Raw genomic sequence first — 24,542 nt, 5'->3', positions numbered from 1 at the left:
GTCTCCCTGTGAGGGCAAGATACATCTAAGGGTCAACTTACCCCACAAATTCCTACTGCATAGCTGCTTGGAAGCTGTTTATTTCCCTGAAAATATATGTTTCTAAATTGGGGAGAAGAGAAAACTCTCACAATTCCTCTTACACAAACTGAACCAAGCTTTGTTTAGTCCTTTATCCATACTGTACCACGTACTGCAAACACCATCTCAGTAGCCGCTGACTACTGCCGACCTTACACTATGAGTTTCAGAACTGTTTAAGGAACTGATTAACATATACAATGCATGCAGAGTGTAAAAATCAGTATTTCTGGAAGAGAGAAGCTTTGAAGATTGGCCTTTACAGTATTCATATCTAAAGAAGCAAATACACAGTTCTTCAGCAATCCCAGTAAACCCCTACTTCCACAATTCAATGTTAATAATGGATTGAAGTGCAAATGAAGATCTCACTGGGTGCCTATCTTCATCTTCATACACCTAGATATTTGCACAGGTCTGGTTAACTGTACTCCTGTGATGATCTAACTTGTTCTGAGACTGCTGGCAAACCAAGTTAAGTAGGCACCGTAAGTCCCTCCCTTTTCCTCTGGCTCAAAATTTCTAAACCAGAAAAATAAATCAATCCCTTAACTCTTCTCCAATATGGTTCTTACAATCCAGAGTGCAGCTTTTGGCTTTCATTCCAGTACTTATTCCCAAAACACAGCTGTAAAGTATAAAAATCAATTAATAATGTTTTGATATAAGACAGCTCATCCAGACACTACACAGGACAGATTTACTATTCTCATCATTAAGTAAAACATTCAGAAATCTCCAGAGACTTATTTTTCACAAATGTTGACAGAGACGAGTACTGCTTTTACTATCACTAAGCTTATAATAGAAGTATACTATTCAGTTCAGATGACCAAAGCCAAAAAAAAAAGGAGCTTCCCCTGAGCATCGATCATTATTCTCAATTGTGAATCATGAAAACCATATTATGTACTAAAACCATCCAGTTTTTAAACTGTTCTGTCTTCTCTGCACACCCACATTCCTATTAATGCATTCAACTAATTCATATTATGAATTTTATGCTCATAGAAAAGACCTCCACTTACAGAAAAACGGTTCCTCTTGGAAATATCACAGGCATTTGAAGAAGGGCACAGGAAATCTCTCTTCAAAGATGCAGCAGCTGGTAAAATAGAGACAAAACTAAACAAAATATACAGAGAAAATATTCTTGTTCAGAGTTAACTAATTCAAGATCTAGACAGCTAATGAGTTGGAGAACGATATTCCTGAAAAAAAGAACCTTCCACTGAGAGCATATGCCCTAAAATCTCAGCAGTATCAAACAGCAGTATTTCATAGAAGAATGGTCCAAGCCACCAGGACTTTTTAAAACCAAACAAGTAATCTGCATTTTCCCTATCCTCAGAACCTCCTTTCGTTACTGAATTCCTGCTCGCTGCTTATAAATCAACTCCTCCCACCTTTCCTTGTCCTGTTCCCTCTCTCTTCTTCTTTCCCCTTTTTATCTTTTAAACAGTCTCCTGCTCTTACAGTCTTTCCTTCCTTCCTTCCCTCTGAGTGCCCGGCCCTGTCTCCCAGCCTAGCATCTTCTCCTTTCTTTCTGTTCTTCAGCCCTCTGGTATTTGAATCACAATCGTTTCCTCCCTCTGCGCTGCACTGGATGCCAGCACAGACAGCACTGCCGGTACTGAACAGATTGTCCCTGCACTCTCATTTCGGTGACCCACAGCTCATGGAGGCTGGTATTTCAGAGGAAAGCGATGCGAGGAGAAGACATGCTCAAGCACTGCAGCCTTTCTCCAGGTAAGCTCAGGTGCCCCGCCAGACCCTGCAAAGTCCTTATAAAGGCCAGCGTTACAAACCGTGAGTGCAGCTAAATGAGGGTCCTTCAGCAAACTTAGCTGCCAGAACAGTAAACGTAAACTGAAGCGTGTGAAATCTGTCCAAGCTAAAAGTCTTTGACAAAAAGGGCTTAAATTGGGACAGCTTTGTTTACCGTACCACCACTTCCCTCTAAGTTCCAAATGATGGGACTGCTAGAGCTACTCATCTAAATAACTGCCGATTAAGCTAAACAAAATAATGGGTTTTTCCTGCACTACAAGTCCCAGAGCTCTGACCAATGAGCCAAGATAGCACTAACATATCCAGAATGGCATTTAAGGCAAATGATCACCAATGCAGACTTGCCCTGCAACACCAGGCTGTGAAACTCAGCAGATTAAGGACTGACTGATGAGCAATTCTGCCTTCTGTTCAGCAGGGCAGGAGAGGGCACACAGCTGTAGGCAGCCAATTCAAGATATGCTACCCTCATTCATCAGGCAGAGTCACTCAGAAAAGGATCATTAAGTAGTAAAAAATCTTGAACAAACCCTGACATAACAGTTTAAAGAACTAAACTCGTACTGTGCAGGACAGTTTTATCCAAATACATCAGAATCTGTACTGCAACACAACCCACCATGAAATATTTGATTAGCTGAACTAAGCAAGACATTCAAGAGATGCCCCCCGTGCTTAACAAGGCAATACAGGCACTGTGCACTGGAGTTCAGACTTCACACACCCATCCTCTCTCACTATTCCTGGGTGAAGGACCCTCAAACAACCATCACGTCAGAAGATGGGGAAGCCAGGACCACCTCTTCCAAAGGGGGCACCAGCTTAAAAGCATTCAGTGAATTAAAGTGTAGGTCAAACTCAAGAATGTTCTATTTAACTTAGTAATTTTTCCCATTTGCAACTTCTATTGTGTAAGCTGCCTACTTTATCCTCTGATGGCTTTACCAGCTGAGATTTTTGGTTTTGCTTTTGAAATCTGCTTGGGACTTTCAAGAAAACAGAAAAACTACAACTACAATTTGAGTAGCAGGACTTATTATTTCAACAGCTGTTCACAAGTGAGATTAATTCCACTAACGATGTAAAAAAAACCCTTAAACAGAAAAGAAAATAAAAATCAACCTTCACTCAAAAGTAACATTTTCCTAAGGTCAGTAATGTAATTCTGTTAGTTTAGGTCTTGCAATTTTTATTTTTAGCAAATATCCTTAAATTTTCTTTCCGGATAAAAAAGGCAAACTAATGTAAACTCTGCTGCGCAACTACATTTTCAGTCCTCCAGCCATTTAGAATTTTTTCTACTTGTTTTGCACTTAAAATGCCTTCCCAGACTTGACAGATTAAACAGAAGCCCATGAGTCAAGTAGAAGTTATCAGAAAACCTACATGGAAAAAAATATTAAACCAGATTGAATTTGCATCTGTTTGTCTTCTGTTGCACTTTAATGTCTTGATTTTTACCAGTATAGTCTATTTCACAGAATTAAATAAAAGAAGAGATACAGTATCTTCTTGGAGTAGGGGTTTTATTGTGCTTTTTGAGCAGTGTAATTGGCAGGACCAGCAAAGGATGTTCAATACTGGTTCAGTAATTCACAGAAGTAATTTGTCAAACAGCAACCATTTAGGAAAAAAGCCATTACAGATTTCTGGATAGTCTCCATGGCTTCACCTTTCAGCACATGTAGCTGTGCTAGAGCTATTTGAACAGACTTTTTGAACTGTGGTCCTTTACTAAATGTTTCCAGTCATCACAGGGGGAGACCTATCAGCCAGGCAGTCCCAAGATCTATAAGATACATTTATAAGATACCTAGCAATACTGTATGTTGCTGAAGTTACAGCAAGTCTGCTCAAATGACAGATATAGTACAACAAAAATAGTGACACAGGCCACTCACTTGTCTGGCTTTTTATATCTCTGCAAGCCAAGAACCTCCTTGTCTGCACTCTTTTATTTTGTTCTGACTCAGGCAAGAAGACCTTTAAGTCCATCCTAGTCTTGCCCAAATAGGAACTGCAGAAAAACATCATACATGCAAGTAGGTGATTAGCAATACCAACACAGAATTAGTTATTCCCTCCAAGTCTTCCTGAGTGAAATACTAGTCCAGAAAGACTCTTTAAGATAGTTTTGGGGTGGTGGGCTACAAATCACACTCACATACAACAAAAAAAAACGAGGAGCGTTATCTTTTTAATTCTGAAAAATACCAACACAGCTCTCAAATTCCTTAAGGTGAGTTAATGATGGCTTTTCAATAGCATGCTGGCTTGGACAGCCCACATTGATTCTGGGTCTCACCCAGGCATCAAAGCCTACAGAGAAGGCTAAACCTCTGGTGCAACATAGCATCGGCAGCCAATTTTAGAAGCTGATCTAGATAATGAGGGACCCCGATACTCTAAGGCTCCACAAGGAAGCAGCCAAGAACGCTAGCAAAAGTAATACTCAAAATACATTCTCCTTTAAAAAAAAAAAAAAAAAAAAAAACCAAAAACAAACACACACAAAAACCACCCCAACTAATCTTTGAATTAGAAAAATTAACACATAGTTTAATCCACCTACTTACAATAATGTGTACTAGAGTATATAAATAACTCAATCTAAATAGTCTCAGTAATTCCTAAACTATTACTGATTTGCTTTGAGAACTAGTAAAGCACAGGAGAGATCCCAGAGCAATATGAAACAGGGTACATGTCCTTTAATAATAGTGAAGAAATAGGAAAAGACTTAAAAAGTGGTAACAGAAGTAACATAATTTTGATGCTTAGAAAGATTTGGATATATTGCTGGGGAAAAAGAAGAGGGGTAAAAATCAATTTAAGTTAGAGGAGAAAGCTAATTTAGAGTCAGGAAGCCACATGAAACCAATATAATATTCTCCCTTGGTTAAATGTCTTAGTGAAGCAGTAGGTGTAGTTTATGTAAATTAAACTTCTGACACTGTTCAACATGACCTGGAGACATAGATCCAAAATAATCAGTGTAGATAAGCGTGGGATCGCACGCCAATGTCGGGGGAGAAATCGGCAGCCCAGCTCAAGTGCATCTATACCAATGCACGCAGCATGGGCGGCAAACAGGAGGAGCTGGAAGCCATTGTGCAGCGGGGTAGCTGTGACTTAGTCGCCATCACGGAAACATGGTGGGATGAGTCTCACGACTGGAGTGCTGCAAGGGATGGCTATAAGCTCTTCAGAAGGGACAGGCGAGGAAGGAGAGGCGGTGGGGTAGCCCTGTATGTTAGGGAATGCTTCGACTATCTAGAGCTCGAAGGTAGTGATGACGAGGTCGAGTGCTTGTGGGTAAGGATGAGGGGAAGGCCAACAAGGCAGATATCCTGCTGGGAGTCTGTTATAGACCACCTAGCCAGGACGAGGAGGCAGACGAAATATTCTACAAGAGGCTGGCAGAAGTCTCACAGTCGCTAGCCCTTGTTCTCGTGGGGGACTTCAACTTTCCGGACGTCTGCTGGAAATACCACACGGCAGAGAGAAAGAGTCGAGGAGGTTCCTGGAGTGTGTGGAGGATAACTTCCTGACACAGCTGGTAAGCGAGCCCACCAGGGGAGGTGCCTCGCTTGACCTGCTGTTCACGAACAGAGAAGGGCTGGTGGGAGATGTGGTGGTCGGAGGCCGGCTTGGGCTTAGCGACCATGAAATGGTAGAATTCTCGATATTTGGTGAAGTAAAGAGGGGGGCCAGCAAAACCGCTACCATGGACTTCCGGAGGGCGGACTTTGGCCTGCTCAGGACACTGGTCGAGAGGGTCCCTTGGGAGACAGTCCTGAAGGGCAAAGGGGTCCAGGAAGGCTGGACGTTCTTCAAGAAGGAAGTCTTAAAGGCGCAGGAGCGGGCTGTCCCCATGTGCCGCAAGAAGAACGGGCGGGGAAGACGACCGGCCTGGCTGAACGGGGAGCTCTGGCTGGGACCCAGGAAAAAAAGGAGAGTTTATCACCTTTGGAAGAAGGGGCAGGCAACTCAGGAAGAGTACAGGGATCTCGTTAGGTCGTGCAGAGAGGAAATTAGAACGGCAAAAGCCCGGCTAGAACTCAACCTGGCCACTGTCGTGAGAGACAACAAAAAATGTTTTTACAAGTGTATTAATGACAAAAGGAGAGCCAAGGAGAATCTCCATCCTCTATTGGATGCATGGGGGAACGTTGCCACCAAGGATGAGGATAAGGCTGAGGTACTCAACACCTTCTTTGCCTCAGTCTTTAGTAGTCAGAGCGGTTATCCTCAGGGTACTCAGCCCCCTGAGCTGGAAGACAAGGACGACGAGCAGGATAAACCCCCCATAATTCAAGAGGAAGAAGTTAACGACCTGCTACGCCACCTGGATGCTCACAAGTCTATGGGGCCGGATGGGATCCACCCGAGGGTACTGAGGGAGCTGGCAGAGGAGCTTGCCGAGCCGCTCTCCATCATTTACCAGCAGTCCTGGTTAACTGGGGAAGTCCCGGACGACTGGAGGCTTGCCAATGTGACGCCCATCTACAAGAAGGGCCGGAAGGAGGATCCGAGGAATTACAGGCCGGTCAGCCTGACCTCGGTGCCGGGGAAGATCATGGAGCGGTTCGTTTTGAGGGCGCTCACGAGCCATGTCCGGGACAACCAGGGGATCAGGCCCAGCCAGCACGGGTTCATGGAAGGCAGGTCCTCCTTGACCAACCTGATCTCCTTCTATGACCAGGTGACCCGCCTAGTGGATGAGGGAAAGGCTGTGGATGTGGTCTACCTGGACTTCAGTAAAGCCTTTGACACTGTCTCCCACAGCATTCTCCTAGAGAGGCTGGCGGCTCACGGCTTAGACAGGTCCACTCTTCGCTGGGTAAAAAACTGGCTGGACGGTCGAGCCCAGAGAGTTGTGGTCAACGGAGTTAAATCCCGTTGGCGGCCGGTCACGAGCGGTGTTCCCCAGGGCTCAGTACTGGGGCCGGTCCTGTTCAATATCTTCATCAACGATCTGGATGAGGGGATCGAGTGCTCCCTCAGTAAGTTTGCAGACGACACCAAGTTGGGCGGGAGTGTTGATCTGCTCGAGGGTAGGAAGGCTCTGCAGAGGGACCTGGACAGGCTGGATCCATGGGCTGAGGCCAATGTATGAGGTTCAACAAGGCCAAGTGCCGGGTCCTGCACTTCGGCCACAACAACCCCAGGCAACGCTACAGGCTTGGGGAAGAGTGGCTGGAAAGCTGCCCAGAGGAAAAGGACCTGGGGGTGCTGATTGACAGCCGGCTGAACATGAGCCGGCAGTGTGCTCAGGTGGCCAAGAAGGCCAACGGCATCCTGGCCTGTATCAAAAATAGTGTGGCCAGCAGGAGCAGGGAGGTGATTGTGCCCCTGTACTCGGCACTGGTGAGGCCGCACCTCGAATCCTGTGTTCAGTTTTGGGCCCCGCACTACAAGAAGGACATGGAGGTGCTGGAGCGTGTCCAGAGGAGGGCAACGAAGCTGGTGAAGGGCCTGGAGCACAAGTCTTGTGAGGAGCGGCTGAGGGAACTGGGGTTGTTTAGCCTGGAGAAGAGGAGGCTGAGGGGAGACCTCATCGCGCTCTACAACTACCTGAAAGGAGGTTGTAGCGAGGTGGTGTTGGTCTCTTCTCCCAAGAAACAAGCGATAGGACGAGAGGAAATGGCCTCAAGTTGCGCCAAGGGGAGTTTAGATTGGACATTAGGAGAAATTTCTTTACTGAAAGAGTGGTCAGGCCTTGGAACAGGCTGCCCAGGGAAGTGGTGGAGTCACCAACCCTGGAAGTATTTAAAAGGTGTGTAGATGAGGCCCTTAGGGACGTGGTGTAGTGGGCATGGTGGTGTTGGGTTGACGGTTGGACACGATGATCTTAGAGGTCTTTTCCAACCTTAATGGTTCTATGATTCTATAACTACTGGAAAATTTGCTTTTAGAGAACTAAAGCAGTGGCTCAGTATAAAAAATGGCAAGCATTTCAGGTCAGTCCTGCTAGAACTTGACCTGCAGCAAGTTTTGCTTAGTATTTTCATTATTAATTTGGGTGACCAAACAGAAGCGCCCTTGAAGAATCCGCAAATGCCACCAAACTGGGGGGTGGGAGTTCCAAGGAGTAAGGAGGAGATGATCCCGATTCCAAGTGAGCTCGGGAAATCAGGGATTCTAAAGCCAACCAGATAAAAGTACATGCAGGTGAAAGCAAAACAAATGTTGTAAGTCTGAAAGAGAGAATTAAAGTAATAATAAAAACAAAAACACAGAATTAGCCATCTAAAAAGTAATAAAGCAGAAAAGAACTTGGGGAGCTGTATTGGATCACAGACTAAATAAGGGTCATAAACCTGATGTTGTTCCAGAAAGGCAAATATCATTCTGGAAGGTGTTAAAACTACTTGAGCACAAGAAGTTAAAGTATTTCAAGTATACTCCACACCATTGTCCTAGCTTTGAAATACCACATACATCATTATTCTGTATTCTAAAGAACAGATCCTAAAATCTCATTCTAAGGTTACTAAAAACAGATGGACAGCAACTGAAAACAAAACCTCATCTTCTTACTACAATTACATATATTTGGTCTTCCAAGAGGTGTTTACAGTAAATGAAAAAATATAAACAGTGGTCTTCATGTATAAATTCATTTTTGTGACTTAAGTGACAATGCACATGAGCAGATTTTTCTTCCCCTTCACCTCCCCTCCTCAAATAGAAAAATTCCTTCCAACTTCAGTCTCCTCTTTTCTTGGTCTTCTTGTAAAACTAACATGAAATACTTTAAATAGAATTAATCAGTGCAGTTACCGAAACAGTTACACAACTCTCCACTACTGCTGATATCCATACTAATTCTACTCCTTTTTCACATTTGGCAATTCATCTCTAAGCAGTCACGATTTTAAACCAAGTTTCAACGTGAGGGTTTTTCCTCTTAGAAAGTAGTTACATTCTGAGTCTAGCTGATGTCATACGCTGTGTTTACACCTTTAATATAAAACAATTTATACTTTACTTATAGTTGTGTATGCACACATTTATTTTAGCTCTGATTACACATGTATTTTAGCTCTGATTTTAGTTTTTAGCTTTGCTGTGAAACAGCAACAATATTCTAACTCATACTTCACCAAAACCCGACATGTATTTACATCGGTACAGACAGACTCAGAGCATCTATCAGAGCTGAAGTGTCAACAGCACATACCAAAGTATGACTCCACCTTCCAGCCTTTTAAAGAATTCAGACTTTCAACAACTCTTGTTTAGATTTTACACCACCCCCACCCCAATTCCTTCATCAACATTCCTTTCTGCCAGAAATTTAATAATAGTAAGATATTCACATACACAAATTAGTTTCTATGAACTGGTAGATCAAAACAAAGTGGCAAACACACACTTATAATGGCCATAAAACTAGAAACGGACAGCATTCCCCTTCTCCTTTAAAAATATGTATGCATATTTACTAGTTCAGAGATCTAAAAGCCACAATAACATAAAACAGCAGTTTGAAAACCCAAGACTTCTTATATATCATGTGAAAATATTTGCTGAAGGACAGAACAAGACTTTGATTACCTCTCCAGGACTATTCTAAATCATCTGTGAAACTAAACCATGAAGTCCGGGTCCAACAGACGTGCACGAGAAAGAATGCAAAACTCCTCCACTTGCAGGAAGAGTACCTGCAGTACTGCAAGAGGAAAGAAGGTAACCGCTGGCATATGTACAAAAAAGTGCTATTCCTCTGATACTATGGAGAGAATGCAGTGTTTTCAGATACACTAACACCCATTTTCAGAAACAGAACTCAAAACACCCCCATTATGTATTTGGTATGTACAACAGATTTTTGTAAACTTTTAAAAACAAACCTTCGTAACATCCCTCTTTTGCCTTACACCTGCATTGACAGAGAAAACATCAGGAATCTGGCAAACAAGTTGGAGAAAAACGTAAAACAATATGGTAAAAGAAAACAAGTTACCGCCACAAGTTACCACATCCACCTGAATAGGGCGGCACCATTACACCTGAAGGGAGATAAATGCTATGGAAAACAGGGAATAGTGATGATGTTATCATTGCCCTACAGAAGGCCGATCTCTCTCCTAACATAACATTTTCCATCAGAAAAAAATTCTCAAACTATGTGTCTCCTGCACTTTGTTATTGTTTGGGAACTTGTGAGTCTGAACAAACCGTGGTGAGCTCTTAAATATCGCAACACCAATCTTATTCACCAACAAGTCTTCACAGCCACCAACTCCCAAGTATGAGAAAGAAATTCGTGAAGTCTCAATGCCTCTAAAAGGTAAAAAAACCACTTTATATGGAGAGACAGATGATTAAAAGAGACAGTAGTATTATTAATCTGTGGCAAATCAGCAGTATAATTCAAAGCTCCTGGTCCAACATTTCCATTTTTAGACAACAGTTTTTCCACATATCAGGTAAATCTTTGAGAATCCACCCTCTTAACCACAAAACAGAAAGGAAAAGAAGAAAAAGAAAAAAATCACATTAGAGAATAAACAGCTGTCTAAATATCTACTGAAGTCCAGAAAAGAAATCCTACATCGCTGTGAGGGATTTCAGTCTTTAAAAGTTTAGCCAGAGGCCTCATAGTATCATCAATAAAACTCCCAAGGATTGTGGTTTGCTTTTTGTTTTGGGGATGGGAGTAAGGATGGTTAAGTTTCTTTTTCAAAGTATTTTGTCAGAATAAAGATGACTTTACATTAGACCCCATTCTGACAAATAAAAGTTAGTTTATTACTGGATTTAGAAGTCTGTACCTGTCCAAATACAAGAAAGCACCATCTGGTTTATATAAAAGTCACAAAATATTGGCCTGTGTTACATTTTATATTGATCGTACTGTTACGATAAAGGTAAACGATGCTGAGGTTTCTCCTGTTCTTGCCTCCGACAGATCTATCATTACCCTGTATACTCATCAGTATAATTAATGCACTAAAACACACACTGCAAAAACTCTCAGACTAGTAAAAGGGACTTAATACTTACTAAATCTAGTTGATAATACAAAATACTTTGCCTGACTAACAAAGGAATTTACAGCGCTATCTTACATTCAGGGTCATCTTTGATTCATGTAAACTCACAACATAGAGTGTTACTGTTAAAGATGAAAAGAAAAACTGTTGCTTTTGTTTAAAAAGCACCAGATCTGCCTAACGTGGAGAAGGCATATAAATATCTTTCTAAAAATTCTCTAAATTTCTCTGCTACCTGACAAATCTCTAGCCTCTGCATCTTCCACACGATTTGCAATTTCTTTGTATGTATTTTTCCTCAAATGGACATCCAATCTGACTCGTCCCCAAAATTTGAGGGAACTTTATTCATCTGTGGTAAAGAGTATCCTATATAACCAAAGCATCTCCAAGATCATCCAGATGCACATTTGCCACTAATGAAAATACCAATTACACAGCTATCCTACAGCAATGCTAGATTACAAGCAGAGCCAAATTATTTGGTGAACATGGGTAAAAGTAAAAACAAGGCAATAAAAATGAGTCTATCATGACTAACAAAGACTAGCAAAACTCAGTTTCTTATCGATATTTGTGCCCTATGCTACAAAGCATCTTCCATCTCCACAACTTAATACTTCTAGCCCCACTCCCTGAGAACTGCCCACACGGCACACCCCATCAGGGCAATACATTGGATTTCTCCCCTATCAAGCTACCACTCTGCACAAACCATTTGGAACTTAATATCATTGAGACTTGTATCTATCCATCAAACTGACAGAAATCAGCAGGTTCAAAAGCTGTTAGGAAAGCCTAGTCAACATTAAAGCAGGTTTAAAAAACAGCACATACATACAAAGTAAGAGTATTTCTGTCCAGCACAGAAATTAGGAGGTTTTTTTGTTTCTTTTAAAAGTTCCCCATCAAAAATACCTCAACCAAATAAAAGAACAAATCAAAGCATGTTTTATTTGTTCACCTTTGTGACAATGTACTCCCGAACCCTGAAGCTACAAAAGGAAGCATCTTCCAATTATTTTTTCTTCTGATTTGAATTGTCTATATTTACAAAGTCAAATAACACATACTGGACATTCACCGTGGATATACACTAGAACGCAGACACATTTTTATGTGTACAATCAACTGCTTTGCAGGAAAAAATATTTTACAGAATTACTTTCTCATAAATTCTTAAGTGGCTGTAAGAGTTGAATTAGAGATGCACAGAAGTCAGCAGCATGGCAAGTGGGATGCTTTCATGATAAAGAGCCACATGGAAAAATGCAGGAATGCGAGGTTATTGTTTGCCTGACCATACAAATGAAGAGCTACTGTAAAACTATGAGACAGTGTGCAACATTTATCGTTCTGCAAAGCAAAGGCTGAAACGGCAAGCAGTGCCTGGCAGTAACCAAACTGCATCAGCAAAGAAGTACTAACAGCAGTACAGATTTTCATGAACACCGGCACCTCTGCACTATGGCACTGCAACCAACGCTGAAAAGACACCACCACAAAACATGACACCTGCCACGTTGCTTTCTAAGCAGCACCTTGTAAAACAAATCTCTGTAATGGTTTTTTCCCAGTTAAAATAGATGCCCTTTTTTCCCCGCCCCGCCTTTCAGAAACACTGCCTTGTCAAAAGGAATTCTTTGTTATTTTAAATAAAAAATAAAAGAGTTAATTCAGGAAAAAAAAAAGAAAAAGAACCGCAGGAATAAAAGCTCCAGGCTCAAAATCTACAATAAGTACTTTAAATAAACAAGCATAAACTTACATAACAGTACATTACCTCCAGTGTTTTCATCATTATTTTAGAACGCTAGGAGATTCCCCTACTTCTGAGCAGCAAAGTAAAACAGAAGGGAAAAAAAGGGGGCGGGGGGGGAGGATTAGAGATATAAATGAGCTGATCAGCTGCTCAAACCAGGAGCAAGGCTTCTCCAAACACCACCTTCTTGTGTAATACAAAGTATAATATTTTAGGAACACAAGATACAAGGTAACATCTCTGTGTCCTCTATGCTTTAATATACTTTCCACTTTGGTACTATAAAACTGAAAAGAAATCAAATGTACTCATGCATGCTCCTCTACCACAAAGCGCAAAAACATTTTGACATAGTGTTTCTGATTTTTGATAATACTTACTACTAAAAACATTTCAATATTCAAGTTCTGCAATTCCTTGTCAGGAGTACTTACTGTACAAACACTGTTTTTCAAACGCGAAATCTGAAATTGCAGGTCTGGTGTACTTGTGCTAAAAATAAACTAATACTGAAAGCCACAAAGCTAAACTGTAAAAAAGCAAGCAAATACAGATTAAATAAGAAAAAGATGAAAACTATGTTTTATGCCTAGACAGATCAGCCAAAATAAAAAGCATGAAAGAAAGATATTTTTAAATTCATATTGGCCATGATTAGGATGATCCTGAGCTGCACTGACAATCCAAAGGCCAAGCAAGAGGTACTATTTCAACGCCTCACTGATCAATTTAGAACTGGAGCATAATCACCGCATAGGTATTAACACAGAATAAAATTATCTTCTAGGTAAATTGTATGTGCAGTTGAGATGACAGAACAGGCAGCAGTCTCTATAAGGCTTATAGCTGGAGCACCAAACCCAAACCCCAGCCTCAAGGGTTGGTTCTATTTAAAAAGGGAAAAGTGTCAGTTCTTCATGGCTTACCAAAGGACAAGGAAGAAAATTTCTCATATTTTTGCCATAATGCAATTATGGCAAAAAACGTGTCTGACAGGAAACAGCAAAACCAGTAACTGTACTTCTTTGGCTATAAAAGACTAAGCAGCTTTTGTAGGACCTTGAAATTTTGTCTAATGGTGATGTTTGTTGACACCTTCTGTACCAGAATTTCCAAGTATGTATTAATACACTCTTGCAATTTCCCACACACACGGTAAAGCTCTGAGGGTCTGAAAAGGCTTCTTACATTGATTTGCTTCAGAATTCACTCATCTAAGGGAAAGGATAAATCTCCATTTTAATTTAATAGGCAAAATTAGAAAACGGCTTAAATCCTGATTAAACGTAATGTTAGAAGGTCAGCTACAATCCTCTTTGCTCTGCAAATGAACAGTTCCAGAAGTGACCTCAGAGCACAGAAACCATTTTGTTCATTGTCTGAGGGCTCCTATGGACTGAAGGTATGTAACCACACAGCTATCCTAGAAAAATGCCAAGCCATATTATTTGCTGAACATGGAGTAACAGTAAAAATAGGTAATAAAAATGCAGTAGGCATGCCTTTGGGCATATCAGTAGAGGTATTATTCATCTGTGGTAAGCATAGGAAAGTTTAAGCCCTAACCATGAATACAGAGGCCCAAACTCTGGAAAACTGTACATGCTGCAATGATTCACAGATCTGAAGCAACCACTGTTAGGTGACTTCACCAAGAAGATAATAAAATATGATAAGCAGACCCATTACCAAGATTACCAGCATTTCTCAATTCCTGGCAGAATTCATTGCACTGAAGACTATGAAGCTATCTATATCCATTAATTGATACTCCAACAATCACCACGGGACAAAAAAACCCCAATAACCACTCCACAGACAGCATTAGGAATTTTTCTGAAAAGAACACTGGTCCTTTATCATACCAATGTAAAAAATTTCTACATTCAGTATGAAATGCAATTCTGCTCTTCCCAAGTGAAAAAAAAGCTATAGCAGAATTAGAAAGGGCAAGAGGAAGGCAACAGAGAGCAAAAGGTACTGGACTTCCTGATTCAGAAAGTCCGGAGCCAGAAGTCACCAGACATTAAGCCTAAAGCTACAAACTTGTCTTATATTCCTCCATTTGCATCTGTTGCTATGCTCTGTCAGAGGCAGCACCACTAAGGCTAGAGGGAACTTTGATTTGACCAAATGCTGTAAGCTAACTGTAACACTGGATTTCTGGATGAAAGACAACAGTTAGTATTTTAATGCATGAGAAAATGCATCCAACTTGTCCAAGTATTTAAAGTGCTCTTTTGAATATCTTTTAAGTATCTATAAAGATGGTTGTAAGCCTCAACATGCCTTTCTACATCCAAGCCATTTTAATAAAAGCAAAGCTAAAAAACCCAGATTAGCCTTAACTTAATGAAGAAATGACAACTGCTTTGCAGAATAATCCAAGAGGGAGCGCTTGGCCCGCATCTTAATTCCACAGCAAAAATACTAAATAGCCACTGCCTTTACCTGCTCTTTTCTCTCAAATTTCCAGTCTTACGAAATTGACCCCTGCTTCCCTTTTATAGTCAAGGACAGATGCAAGGAGCAAAGATTTGCAAGGAACACACGTCTGTCCCCCTCTCCCTCCCTCACAGCCGAGCATGTAAATGTTTAAAGAATGCTATAAACTTCTGATTCTAAATTAATCCCAGCTGGGAAGGTGCTCAGGCCCCAGTCTCATTTTTCAGCTCATCCTCTTTCCAAACCATCTCCTCCCAACAGCCACTTGTTTTCAGAGAGGCTAAAGCAGCAATTACCCCTTCTCAAGGAAGGAAGGTGCACTGGTTCTCAACTTCAACCTTTCTGCTCAGCCAGCCACTGCAAAGAGCTCTAGCATGGATGCTAGAAGGGAAGAAAAGGGGAATAAAAAGGGGAAGCTATGCTGACAAAAATAAATGCCTAAAAGCAGTAGAGAAAATAAAGGAAAAAGAACAGAGTAAGAAAATAAAAGAAGAAAGGGCACAAAGAAAAAATAATATTAAACTTAACTTGGAGTTTAAACAATGATTATTCAGTGCTTCCTCATATCCTGAAAGATCGTACCTATACTGCTACACATACATACACACACTTACTGTACCTCTGGGCTATGGGCTTTACAAACACATTACCAAGAGCACAGCAGCATGAGGAAGCGAGAACAGCAGTGGCTGTTCCCCTAAGGTATCACTGTCACACAAAGAGATCAAGGTCTTTAGGAGCCACGCTACACCAATACTGTCAAGGCTGGCTAAAAAAACAAACAAAAAAAAAAAAGCAAAGAAGAAAAAAAGAAGAAGCTTATGTCTTCTCCAGCATTTCTTGTGTCACAGCTACACAACTAGAAGCTTCCAAACAATTCCAAGTGCAAGGGATCAAGTAAACAGGTTGACCCAACTAACAGATGAGGAAGCAGCTTTCCTGCCTTTATTTTGTGCGCAAACAGAGCAGAGGAACTAAAGGCACTAAAGGCTGGCCCGGCCAGCACCGCGCTAGGTGCAGCCTGGAGAAGGTGACACGTCCAGACACTCAGCCTCACAAATGACAGGACACTGATGTGGATGACGGAGAGGACCATCCTCAGGCAGCCTGGGAGGGCCTGCACACAGACAAAACACTCAACAGCAACAAAACCAAAAAAATCCACCATAGCACATCCCAATTTAATTCTATCCAACCAATTTCTCAACTTTAAAAGACTTTGCCACCCTGGGTTTCACAGTTTGAAGAAAATTCTCCTCTTGTATATTTTCTAATATACATAGGTGCAAAAATGTAATGAGATTTAATGAGAACTCTTGCTCCTCCCCCTTTCTATTCCTAACAGAGATGTACAGGCATGGGAGAGGTTGCAGCTCAAGCACATGTTACGACATTCAGCTTACTCCTGTAAAAACACCACATATAAAGCCAAAGCTGAGCTTTCAGCTACCCTGATGAGTTAGAAAATTGTTTGCAACTTCTGCAAATTATAAGCTTCCTTTGTTTAAAAAAATATGGTTATTTATATATGTTGAAAAAGACTCAGTAAAATGAAATATTAATGGTATTAAAAGTCAATGTAATCAACAGCACAGCTTCGAGGCACTTAAGAACCATACCAAGCCTTCAAATATGGAAATGATAGGATGAACTAGTGACCGATCACATAAATTCATCTAGCAACATATACAAGGCATAAAACTAAAAAGATCAACATGCTAAAAAACCTATACAAATTAAGACTAACAGGAAGTACTATTTATTAATTGCATTACTACTAATGCAAAAGCTATACAGCATCATTCACATTACGATGTGTATATACATGTATGCTATGTTATATACATAAAAAGACATGACTAATGCCTCATGCTGATGGGATCTGTAAAGCTAGCATCACACTGTCTAGTAGACACTGATCTTTATCTTTCATCAAATGGAGCACAGTTAAGTTCTGGTCTTGCATTATGCATAAGCAGTGAATACAATTAGACTGAAAAGCAAGCTGATCTCTGATCTCAAGTGGAAAGTGTGAACTCTGATCTTCACAGGTGACAACTTTGTGCATTACTCCAATTTACTAGTTAGCTTCCTTGAATCTGTGTACGCAATAAAAAACTCAGTAAAAAACACACAGTTGTGGCTAATCTTATGCAATCCACTAACATTTAAACACGCAAGAATAACAAATAAGAGAGCAAAGCAGTTACATTACTTTGGCACAGAGAAACTGCAATTAGTTCTTGATTTTGCAGTTCAAGAAGGATGCTGAAAAACTGGAGGAAAGAAATTAAAATGCTTATAGGAAGAACACAGAGAACAAGAGAAGGAAGAGAGCAAGAGAAGGAAGGAATTTGATCTCTCATCAAGGAGAAATATAAAAGAAGCACCAGTGACTGGAAACTACACCTAAACAAATTCAGGCTAGAAATGAGGGTTTTTTTTGTTTTCAGATAGGTGGAATCATTTAAGAATTGCTCATTTCCAAATTCTGAGAAAAGTTTTCATTGGAACTGTATGCTTTCCAAATAAATGCTGTATTTCACCTTGGTATTCTGAAGCATGAATTTAGGAAATGTAATAGTCAATGCAGCTGTAGCAGTTGCATACGTTCTTAAAATGCTTTACAAAAGAACCAAGCGTTTTCCTTCTACAGGAAAAAAACCGAAGCAGAGAAATAACACTACTAATTAGGAGCAGCACAGGAATGAAGTTCACAGTTCCTGATTCTAATTACACTACTCTATGATCCCTTCTGTTGGGTTTTTGGGTTGGTTTTTGTTTTGGGGGGTTGTATTGTTGTTACTTGGTTTTGTCTGAGGGGGTGGGGAGAGGGTCATGTTTTTGTTGTTTGGTGTGTTGGGGTTTTTTTTTGTTGGCTTTTTTTTGTTGTTGTTTTTTTAAATTCAGTCCATGAACTTACTTTTTTTCCTTGCTTCACAGATTCCACTTCTATTCAGTGTCTCAGATTTAATTGCCAATTCTTATTACTAACCTGCAAAAATAAAAAATATTTTAACTGTGGAAATCTGTTGCTATGAAGTTTAAGCAGCACAGCACATTGTACTTTAGTAATATGCAACCGAGCCATGCAGAAACTCAAAATACCAGGATTGCTTATGCTTCATCAGCCAGTCCCACAAAATGTTAATATAGCAGGACCAACTACAGAAAACATCTTGTTTGTTCATCAGTGTACATTTGTAACCATACATGGTACCAAGTACATAGTTACAAGTTATATTACATTCCACATTTTAAAGGTAAAACTAGGAAAAATTCATACACAGAAGAATATATGTATTTAATCCACCAACAGCTCTCCACATTTATGCAAGCTATAGAACTCAATAACATGAGTTTTACAAAACCCACTCAATTTCCAGGGCATAGGATTGCAGTGATTAAGCACCCAGACTCCTTGACAGCCCCAAACAGGCTATGCTAAAATCCATGCTGTTAAATCCTTGCAATCTTTTTTAATCCAGGCCAGCTAGATTAAAGCTAACTTGGGTGTGCCTAACCATTTTGAAATCGGGAAGTTTGCAGACATAGCATATGCACCCTCATTCTTGGCATGCCTAGTCAACAGGTGCCCATAACAGAAAAGTGCGTGGATCATTACAATCCATACCACTAAATCTTCAGTCATTCCGGACTAAGAAAACAGCGATCAAAGCATAAAACTCTCGCCAGCTTACGGGTAGCCAAAAATTAATGGGATCCAGGCTTTTCTCTTTTCATCCACTCATACACACTTAGTTTCTGAATATGCAATTCTTTCAGTCTCACACAATGAAATGAAGGTGAAACTTCTCATGAACTCCTATTTCCTATTATAATGGACATACTTAGCTATTAAGAACGTTCTCCAGTTCTAGACTACGTTAAATAATCTCCCAACTATCACATGCCAACCTCTGGTAATTCACCGCACTGTTTTTAAATATAGAAGAAGGTAAAAATATACTAAGCACTTTATTTCTTTTCCATTCAGAGATAGTAACTGTAGTTAGCATTGCAATACCACAGTACAAAAACATTACAGAAGGCAATCCCTAACTTGGGAACATATATACATCAGTGAGAGCATCTAATACCCCTGTTCCCTTTCTCTCTCAGGTGCATGCGTGCACTGGTACATGCATATATACAAAATACATACATGCACTCCCTTCCTTTCCTTATAAGGAGGCCAAGACTGTAAGCACTAATTGCAGGGGTTTTTCCTAACTTTCTTCAGACTCCTTATGGAAACAGCTTGAAGTACAGACCTACACAATCCTAAAGACAGAAACCCTTTGCACAATCACCAACTAAACCTTGGGGAAGTTTCTGAAAAAAATCCTACTGGGAAACCTGCAAAATGTAAGAATGGAACACAACTCTGTACATCTCCTCCCGGCTATTCAGAGAAATGGCACCCGTACAGCTGCCGTCTCCCATTACAGGTAAGACAGCACTATGTACTCTTAAAAACGGCCCTGTGAAAGAGCAAGGATCATTGAGGCAAAACTTTTCCCAGCCCAGCCCCAACCCCACCCCACACAACCAGGCCTTATTACCAGTGATAAATGAAGCCACAGGGCTTCAACCTGTCAACATGAAAAGAATAGTACAGGTAAAACCAGCAGCTTTAAACGCTATCCTACAAAATATAACTTAAGGTCAACATCAGCCACTTAGGCACAGTGACCATCCCTTCCTCTTCCCCCCCTCTTTATTTTAAGTGCAGGTCAAGACGAAATAAGCAGTCTCAGGATAAGTTATATGCAGAATTTTACAAGTTTTATTCTGTCAACATTAACAGAAGAATGCGGGGAATCTAACAAAACTAAGTTTATGCTACTGAATGTCTTGCACCTAAATATCTTTACAAATCCAATCAGAGTCCGTATTTGAAATACAAGCAAAAATCAGCTTTATTGGAGCATGTTACTATTTCTAAAAAGGCTACCTGTTAACAGGGATATGCTTTACTAAAACGTTTAACTCCCAACTGTAAAACTTGTTCATGAATTTCAGTGAACAAGACTGGGTCTATAGGACCATGAGCTTATGAGCTCATAAACAACCAGAAAAAATTAAGTTTTAAATGCAACTTTGTATAAATAGATTTATTACGAGCTAGAATTTAACGATTTGAAGAATCCTACTGGGAAACAATTTCCATTAGTGAACAAAAATTGCATGTGTATAATAAAAAGGAACTTACCACCTTCAGTAACTACTTCAGTGGTATAACATGGTGATACCATCACTGGCAAAATTAGTTTAATCACTTGGGCATTCTTTATGGAAAGTATATGATAAAAAACCAACCTGTGGAATCCAAACATAGCGGGGGGAAAAACTTTTCACTTACTTTCCACTAGTAAGTTAAATTAATAGCTAAGAGACAGCTTTTACTTCATCACTCAAGACAGCCCTTTTTCACTGTCCATGCCCCACTACACAGTATTTAGGATCAAAATGTGTCCCTTGGGACCACAAACTTCAAAAACAAAACAAAACAAACTTTTGTATGGTGTGGTGGGAAAGAGATGGACACAACATTTTCTCTGCTGTCTGTAACTTTGAGAGCTACGTATCAAAGAAAACCACAATAATGATTGCATGTAAAAATCAACGCTAAAGATGGTGCCAAGTGAAAAGGTAAGATGATTCAAGGGGAAAGCTAAAATAATTAGAACAGCCTTTTCCAAGGGCTCCTCTAGATCTGCGAACAAACACATTTGTGTCCAGTACACACATCCTCTGAAGGAAAGACTTTGTTGGTACAATAAATTAAACCTCAGAGGCTAAGCAGTCCTCTGCCGACATAACACAGCTTTCCTGACAGCATTTTGGAAGAACAAATTTAAATTGACACTTTCAATACAACAGCATTGTCCAAAACACCTGCAACAAGAACTACCGGGCAGGTTCTCTTAAATAAGAAACCTATTTGTTTCTTTAGATATCCCACAGACTGATGAACTGATGTTACAAGGGAAGGTTTTTTCTTCAGTAGCAATGTTTATTACACTGCTTGTCGCTTCCAGACTGGACTTCCCTTGCATATCCTACACCTATAGCTTTCAACATTCATTAATAAACAGATCATTAACATCTGTTCGGGGGGGGAGGGGAGGGGGGGAGGAGGAGGGGCGCGTGTTTTTACTGTCTGGTTGCAAATCAGCTTAAACTGATCTATGTTCAAATCTCTGTGCTGTTCTCCCTGCGGTCCCTAGCAAGTATTCTGGTCACCTCCCTTCAGGCAGGCTTGTGCAACATGTTGAGTTAACTCAGGAAGCCGATCCCTCTGAAAACTAATCAATGCCTGCCCATCTTTGGGGCAACACCACTGCTCCCCATCCCTCCCCCCCCCCCCCCAACCACACACTGCAATTTTCCAGCCTTCTTGAACCAGGTCATTACACACCCACAAAGGACTTGCGTTTGCTACAAGGCAGAGGGCAAGGCTGCATGGGCAGAACTGCAGCATCTCACGCTTGCAGCATCCTTTTTATCTTTTCACAAACTCCCTAGAACTCTATTATATTTCTCTGTGAAAGGATAGATCATGTACTAAAAGCCAGTCCTTTTCAAGATTCACATTCAGAATAATCATCCCTTTCTTCCTTACAACACAAGTTTAGTTTCACAAGCAGATTAAAAGAAATCACCTACAAGAACTACTATGTTTTAGAAGATACAACAAAACCAGGCATTCTGTCACAGCCTGAACAGAGTCCAGCCTGCTTTTAGGAACACTTCTACAAATACCTAGTAGAAAGGGGGGAGGGAGTAGCCATTTAGTCCCCTTGCATCTCCCCCCTGAAAAAAGCTGTCACGTATAGAGGATACATTCAGCGACAGACTGGGATACAGCCTGGCACTCGGCAGCAGCCAGCCTATCCGGGTAAATCATCCTGCTGGAGACCACCCCTTCTGTATTGTACGAAACACTACACGCTATCAGCAGTCACAAAGCCAACACTGATTTTGTGGCAACTAGCACTACTCCAGAGGGTCACTGTCAGGTGGTACAGAAAGTGGAGCATGCACTCTTACCTATCCAAATTCCTGAGAAGGTAGGCACATGCAGCTTTAGCAAAAACTCCCGGTAGCTGTCATGACCAGCTTCAGATGAATCACAGCATGGTGAAACCTAGAAGCAGAAAGACCTTGGGTATGAACAAACTTTGAATGGGAGACGAACAGGTGAAATCTTTTTCAAAAGGTAAATGGTATTGTGGAAATTATGCTTTTAAGAAGCCAGAAGCAACAATGCAGACTTATAAAACCATGAACCTATTAAGTTTTTGTAGCTAAACTTACTCATCTGAGAGAGTCTGCATGAGAAGTTTCTTACTATATCGATCCCAATCTTTCTTTTATCACCCTTTCTCTGAACCAAGTTTTTTTCTTCCAGAACACATTCTGCCAGGCATTTGGAAATTAAACAAACATTTGGTTACACCTGAAAGAAAGGGGACATTTAGCAGTGCTGTGGTCCACTTTTTTCCTCACTATTCAACATAAAGCCTATCACACGTGTCAAACAAGGGAGAGCAGGAGTGAGCTTATCTGAGTCACCGAATGCAGCCCTCTAAGAAGACTCCAAGAGGAGCAAGGGAAAAAAGTTTCAAAGCTGGTCCTTCTTATTTACCAGGTCCTGTAATAAAATCTGTATTGGTTCAGCATTAGCCTTAACATCTGACCTCTGTCTATTGCTACGAAAGGCTTGCATCTGTAGATGATAGGAGCCCTCTAAAATTAGACAGGGGCAAACAGATGTAACCACGGCAATGCCAAGAACTCTGCAGAGGCACAAGCTGGAGGTAGAGCACATACCGCCAATGAACTTTTGTCCTCCTCTACTCCCACCAAGCTCATGCATTATAGGAGATGTGCGGTGAATCAGATCAAGGAGACAGATCAAAATCCAACTCTAAATAAGGAGACTGGAGGAGAAGACCTAGATCATTTCTCCAACCTTGTTTTCCCCAATTTAGTTCACTGCACGGCTACATAAGCACTTGTGCTGACACGAGGCAGAAGAGGCACGGGACAGGATAAGCAGACAAGGACGGCTGTTTTCAGCTGCAAAGCCAACATAAGCTGCACATAAAGCCATGGCACAAGCGCAATTTATTTCATCACAATGATCTCTGAAACTCTGACAAGCTGAGAAGCAAATAATTTTAAGTCACCCATTGCTACCCTCCCAACAGTTATTTCTAGACAGAGTTGAATAAAGTTTGAATACTTGGTGGCAAGAATATTAGCATCAACCAAAATTCTTTAAAAAGTGCCAGACAGCATTATCAACAAAGCGCAAGAAAGTAATTATTGCTATCTTCCTTTAAGCAATTAATAATATAGCTTTCACAGCTGGTTTTTTTTATTGCAAGTTCAGCTTAGGCTTATTTACAAAATAGTGTGTGAAATAAAGACCTTGGAAAAAACAAGAAGCATCATCCGAAGAGCTGCAGTACAAAAAAAAAACCCGATCAAGTGCAACAAAAGCAGTTTCCAAAAGGTAGAGAGAACTAAACTCATGTTTAAAATAACATAACATTCCAGAAAGAACTGCATTTTAACCTTCATGTTATCAACAAATTGAGCCTGTCTCTTTCAAGTAGAATCACATTCTAATTTTGGGGTAGAAAAGCTCAATTATAACTCAGCCTAATGAAGCAAGTAAAAGGTTTAAAACCTATCTGCCTGTGATTGCTACTGACATTTTGGCAAGTCATTTGGGCAGCAGGTAAATTAATAATTTCCACAGGTGGTGGCCTTCTGGTCAAGAAAAATTTTCCTTGTTTTCTTTAGGGCAAAATTCTTCACCTCTTCTAGCATTACTAAGACCCACCATAATTCTAACCCATAACTCTCCATTTTCTTTGGTGTTAAAATTATAGACCTACTGTGTAAAGACTTTTTTTTTTTTAAAGATTGCCTGTGAAGCTCAATTGTGATTGGGAAGGCTGCCTACACAGCAGAGAGAGTGAGAAAAAAAACACACTTGCAGAGCTGAAAAAACATTGGTGTAGGCGTAGGTAAGGGGGGAGGGAAGAAAGAACTGGGTTCTACTGAAAAAGGCTATTTTCTTACAGTACCCTTGGAAGAACTAAAATGTGTTACTTGAAGAGAATTCAAAGAATTGTTTGCTACGTTCCAGATGTCAATATGCAGCACTACAAGCAAGATGAGGAATCATTGCAGATTCATCCCCGATTTCAGAATCCACCACCTACCCAAGGAACACTTCACTTCCCCCACTTCTCTGCCGCATCCTGCAAAAGCTATTCTCACAGAGCAGCAAGTCACCTGCAGAACAGCAGTTCAAAGCTTTAGAAGCCTTATATAATTAATAACATTAGGAAGTATTGAAACTGTAGCCAAAGCCTTTTCAAAAAAAGAAGGGGAAAGAGAATGCTCTCTGGAAACACTGAGAATAACTAGCATTT

General features: G+C 40.6%; 1 long non-coding RNA gene across 1 annotated transcript in view; it reads right to left on the bottom strand.

Annotated features, from left to right (window-relative positions):
- The window catches only part of LOC142083012 (uncharacterized), a 37,410-nt gene extending 15,172 nt beyond the window's left edge, over nucleotides 1-22,238 (bottom strand). The window contains exons 1-2 of the long non-coding RNA XR_012673930.1: nucleotides 22,141-22,238; nucleotides 18,008-18,079 (exon numbers count right to left, since the gene is read on the bottom strand). This is a non-coding gene — a long non-coding RNA (uncharacterized LOC142083012). The remainder of the gene's footprint in view (nucleotides 1-18,007; nucleotides 18,080-22,140) is intronic.
- Nucleotides 22,239-24,542: the final 2,304 nt, after the last annotated feature.

This window comes from Calonectris borealis, chromosome 5 (assembly GCF_964195595.1).
Source record: "Calonectris borealis chromosome 5, bCalBor7.hap1.2, whole genome shotgun sequence".
Taxonomy (NCBI): Eukaryota; Metazoa; Chordata; class Aves; order Procellariiformes; family Procellariidae; genus Calonectris; species Calonectris borealis.
Note: the sequence above shows the minus strand (reverse complement) of the source record. Positions and strands in the feature narration are given on the sequence as shown.